Consider the following 6,074-nt stretch of genomic DNA (forward strand, 5'->3'; position numbering starts at 1 on the left):
TACACAAATATAGTAATCAGCTCTGATGTGCTTAAGCATCTAATTTAAACATCTTTTCTAAAAAAAATAAAAAATAAAATAATAATAATAATTGTTCTTCTATTACTGTCAGAGCAGCCATTCGGTTTTAGCGCAATCATAATTTAAGTATTTTGGGGTTTCTCACTTTGTATAGACAATTACATTTAAATGTTATATGCATATTTGACAAAATGTACATACATTTATCTATAAAACAATTCACTGCCACTGTGAAAGTGTTTACAGGTTCTAAGAAAATAGACATTTAGCTATAATTAACACAAGCTACAGAAAATTGCTCTTCTGATAGAATGTCAAGAATTTGTTTTGTAACCGGCATGGGCTTGAGAAGATTTTTTCAACACATTTCTCAACATAATAGTTTTAATAACTCATTTCTAATAACTGATTAAATTTTATCTTTGCCATGATGACAGTAAATAATATTTGACTAGATATTTTTCAAGACAGCTTAAAGTGACATTTAAAGGCTTAATTAGGTTAACTAGGCAGGTTAGGGTATTTAGGCAGGTTATTGTATAATGATGGTTTGTTCTGTAGACAATAATTAAAAATTGCTTAAAGGGGGTAATAACTTTGACCTTAAAATGACATTTAAAAAATTAAAACTGCTTTTATTCCTGCCGAAGTAAAACAAATAAGACTTTCTCCAGAAGAGAAAAACATTATCCGACATACTGTGAAAATGTCCTTGCTCTGTTAAACATCACTTGGAAAATATAAAAAAAAAATTAAAAGGAGGTCTAATAATTCTGACTTCGACTGTATTTATTTAATTTATTTCATATATATATATATATATATATATATATATATATATATATATATATATATTTTTTTATAAATAAAATATAGCTTAAATAAGCTTAAAATAGTTTACAAAAAATAAAATCTGAAATAAAACAAATAAGACTTTCTCCAGAAGAAAATAATAAATAAATTCTGACTTCAACTGTATATAAGGGTTAATTAATATGTGCATATTTACTGCATCCCTCATGAATCAAAATGCATGTTTGCTGTGTATGTTTTGTTGGATCCTCTAGGTCAAACACTGGCGTCAGGTGGACGACACGCAGACAACACACATGCGATGCACCACATGCTTGTGTTACTTAATCAGGTGCGTGACCCTCGAGAACTGGAGAAGCAATAGTGGTTAACTTTTCCTGTTAGCCACTTCCATTTAATCACATCAGAAATCATATTCAAGAATATATCACAATTTTGCAAATAGATAATTTTCTAATCATGTTTAAAAAACTATTTCAGATTGCATATTCCCAGCAAAACCTCAAAGTAATTAATATCAATAAAAAAAATTATCTTGAAATTCCAAAGCACTGGTATGCACGACATAAAATTCGCCTGTATAACATGGCACATGCATGGAAGTTTTTATAGAGACAGTCTGTGTACATGCAGTACTTTCACCTGAGATGTGTGTGTGTGTGTGTGTGTGTGTGTGTGTGTGTGTGTGTGTGTGTGTGTGTGTGTGTGTGTGTGTGTGTGTGTGTGTATGTATGTATAAGGGATTAGAGGGTTTTGGAACAGATTAGTTAATTATAGCCACCTGTCTGCTAAGCATGGAGACTGGAGTCAGGTGGCTGAGCTTGGAGTGTGCGGCTGCAGACAGCAGATGTGACACCATGTGCCTCTGCACATTCCTTGCATGTGGCCAGAATCCAGCCTCTCCACGCTAAACACTCAACCTGGGTTCATACTGGCGTGCGACAGCCCCTAACCTGCACATTCACTGCAAATAGATTAAAGCAACTTACGTTGGGCAAGGTTTTTTTTGTCTTTTGTATTTAGCCATTCTGGATTTTTTGGAGCTGAATTTAAACTAAATTTAGTAATGTTTAACTTGTTTGTTTAAATTCATCCCATATAAATTATTTGCAACCACTTACCTTATAAAAATTAGCAGTAAAAGTAAGTAAAAAGTGAGTAAAAAGACTGGGGCTTTACGTAATTAAATTATGCAGTTAAATGGATAGTTCACCCAAAAATGAATGTTTGTTGTAAATGCATTCACTCTCAGCCTTTTCAAGATGAAGAGGCTATTTTCAGAACATTTTGATCATTTAATTAATTTTTTTTTGTAATTATAATTTTTTTTTCACTAAAATATGGTCCTTGGTGATTCATAAAATGCAAGTCAATGGCTACTGACATGTTGGAATTTAAAAAAGACACATACAGGTGAAATAAAAAACAATTCTTTAATATTATGAATGCAAAATGTTGTAATTGATGTTCAGATTTGGCAGCATGGTGGCTCAGTGGTTAGCACTGTGTGGAGTTTGCATGTTCTCCCTGTATGCATGTGTTTCCTCCAGGTGCTCTGGTTTCCCCCTGTCCAAAGACATGAAGTATAAGTGAATTGGATAAACTAAATTGGCCGTAGTATCAGTTGTTAATGTGTATGAGTGTTTCCCAGTACTGGGTTGCAGCTGGAAGGGCATCTGCTGTGTAAAACATATGCTGGATAAGTTGGCGGTTCATTCCACTGTGGTGACCCCTGATAAAAAAGTGACTATGCCGAAGGAAAAATGAATCAATGATGTTCAGTTTCATGCAGTGATTATTTCGCTTCATAAAATCTCAGTGTTTCATGAGGACCTACAATAATTAAGCTGGTTTCGCGTCTATTTATATATTGTTTTTAGCCTTGAAGTGACTTTTTATGAATAACTAAGGACAATGGTTTCAGCTAAAAATCAATCAACTTTGAAACAAACTGTGAAAATATTTCATTAAGCAATGGGAAACCACTGCAGCACAACACTGTTAAATGGCATCCTACTTTATACAAGCATGAGACAAGCACAATATCGCAAGCAGTTCACTACAACTGGACTTTTATTTCTTGACAAGGATTGCTGTCAAGTAACTGGGTGTCAGAGATAAAAATGTGATGTGAGATTATTGTTAGTTCATATAGTCTAATGCTTGAAAAAAATTATGGTTCTTTGAAAAAAAGAAAATACCGAAAATAACCACTATAGGTGGGCATAGATATTTTTTTAAAATCTAGATTAACCTCACTGTAATCTTGGAATTAATCTAGATGAATCTAGATTAAAATGGCTCATTTGAATTCTGCCGAAGGCATTCAGAATATGTGTGCTACCCAAATAAGTCTTTGAGATGGGGTTTCTCAAGCCAGTTGTCGCATTAGACCAGGGGCTCATCTCCTGTTTCCAAAATTCATCACAAACTGCTTCTGCTTCTGTTCTACTATGATAAAATAAATTAAATAAATTGGTGATGAAAATAAATTTAGTTAAATAAGAAGTACTTAATAAACACCGCAATCAAACTATTGCCGTCATGTAGGACTTTTCTGCATATTTTCCGACAAGATCCACACACGCAGCTGTAAGTAAAGGATCGCACACACAGACACATCGCAAAATGTGGAAGTTGTTTTCTTTCTTTCTACAATGAATTCCACAATACTCTCACCAGTCCTTACTCCTTATTTTCATCTAAAACTTAAAGTTTGTCATGGGGGCATGAATGAAATGTTCATGAGTAAAAGTGAAACTGCCGAACTGCAGTTAAAGTTACCCAAAATTACAGGAAACTCTTACATAAAAGCACTTTACATAAACACCTTAATTATATTATTGTCTATGATACACCAATTATTGTCTAAAATAATAATGTCTGTAAATAACTATATTACAGATGTCTATGTAAGCCTAGTCAGTAGTGTCTTCGAAGCAAGTGAAAGATCCAGAAGGGCATCCTGCTGATTTGATTCAGAAGGGCACTTCTTTATCAGACGGCTCACTGGTCAGGTGTGCATTTGCGCTAAAATATCAAGGTGAAAGTCATCATAGCTTGCGTAGAATAGACCCAGCTCCCAACCCAACTTTGAGAATATATTAATGGCAAGAGTCTTACGTTAACGCAGCACTTCAACGCCGATAACGGTCCACGACTACTATCAACACAAGACTAAATGTAACAAAATAAATATTCAAGCATTATTTTAAGTAACAATTTCCATTATTGACAGACCATTAACTCAAACTTTTAGCTCAATAAACAACTCATTTGCTGCTTTTTAACAGTGGTAGTACTTTAGCTATCGGTTAGGATTAATAATGTAGGATATACTTTATGAGAACTAATACACAGCCAATATCTTAATAGTACTAGTTTATTGTGAGAATTAGTACTTAAAACACAGTGTAACTGAATTGATTATTCATACTGATATCATATTATATGCTGCCATCTATACTATGAAGTGCATTCTGAAGGGACTTTTTGGACAATTAAGATAAGAATGAAACTGTCTTCTTTACTCCAAATACCACATTTACCATCATCACTTGAATTTTTTTTTTCCACTCAAATGCAACACTTTACATGCAAGGCACACAATATTTAAAATAATGTTGGAAATCCGTAGCCATTGACATCCATGGTAGCAAAAAATATGGCCACACAATTACAACACATATTAACAAACCCTCAACTACGATTTTTAGCTCAATAAATGAAGTTTCACAAACTAATTTCGAGAGGAACACGTGATATGATTGACTGCAGCTGGCCACTTATCTACAATCATTAGCTAGCCAATCAGATCAATCCAAACTCACTATAAGTAACCTAGCTAAGAACTACTCCCTTATCTTCGTTTTCTCAAAGAAACCCCCCATCCACCCCTTCTCCTCCTTTCCTCTTTTGCCACGGGGAGCTCTCGAGAACACCTGATCTTGTACTCCCCTCACATGCTCTATGGACCTGGCGGGAGCCCTGGGCTCAACTATCTCCGAGCTCAGGGTTCCTGGGACAGCATGCCAAACCTGCTAACTTGCTAACAAGTTGTCAAACACTATCTAAGTGTGAACTCTTGAAACTACTAATTTGCTGATTCTTAACAATTACAGTTAGTTTTAACTATGTACAATAAGGTCATGCAAAATCTCTACTTTATAAGTACTAGGAAACAGCAAATATTTTAACAATCGGCAGCTAATAAGCCACTAACTAGTAAAAACTGGTACTTAAACTGCACTGTTATCAAAATACTATAGAAGCCAATGGCTACCAGATTCCAATATTCTTTTAATTATCTTATTATGTGAAATTCAAAGATGAAAGATGCTTAAACTGTTTTGGAAGAAGTAAATAGAGATAAATGATGAGACTTGTCATTTTTGGATGAACTATTGTTTTATGTGAAATGTGAAAACACTTTATGGTTATCATATGCTTTAAAAATCACTAAGAAAGCCCTGTGTTCTCATGCTTTAGTAATTGTTTGATTTAATTAGACAGATCTGATAGCGCCTGCGCTCAGAGGTCATGAAAAACCTCTGCCTATTTCTGTCATAGCAGAGTGTGCACGCAACTCAAAGGTCATCACAGGCCAGGATTGTGTTTTCCTTAAATGATAACTCCAGGCCTTTATGTCTTTCTGAAAGTCTGATTATTGAAAAGATTATATTAGGTTGCTTATTAAGTTGATAGTTGAAGAGTAAAGTGTAAAAAAAATATGTATGTTATTTAACAGTTTTGATATTTTAATATTCACATATTAAGTGTTTTCTGTTTATTTACAGTTGTGAATTGCATTATGGGACCTTAATCTCTGCTCTGTCGACATTTGATGTTAAAAATTCAACTCTACAGTTTGACAAAGCTACATTTATTGACATTTTAGTAGTTAAAAATAATATAATATATAAGAAATAATATATAAGGAAATATGTTTAAAAAACAACATGCCCTGACAGTTTATCACAAGGTTTTGTATTATAATATTCAACACCAACCCAGAAAATATCTCACTTTAAACTATTAAAAATGTAGAAAAAAGTCACTTTTTCAAACGTTTTAAGGTTTAAAGTTGTTGAACGAAAGATCCAGATATCTTATATTGCTTGCAGTCTACAGTAAACATCCTACTGTATATGCTTATATTCAATTATTACACTTTAAGGGCAATGAATAAAACATTTGATTTGCCATAAAAGTGAAATGACTGAATCTACACACGTCACCCA

The sequence above is a fragment of the Danio rerio genome, chromosome 7 (assembly GCF_052040795.2).
Source record: "Danio rerio strain M-AB ecotype USA chromosome 7, GRCz13ab, whole genome shotgun sequence".
NCBI lineage: Eukaryota > Metazoa > Chordata > Actinopteri > Cypriniformes > Danionidae > Danio > Danio rerio.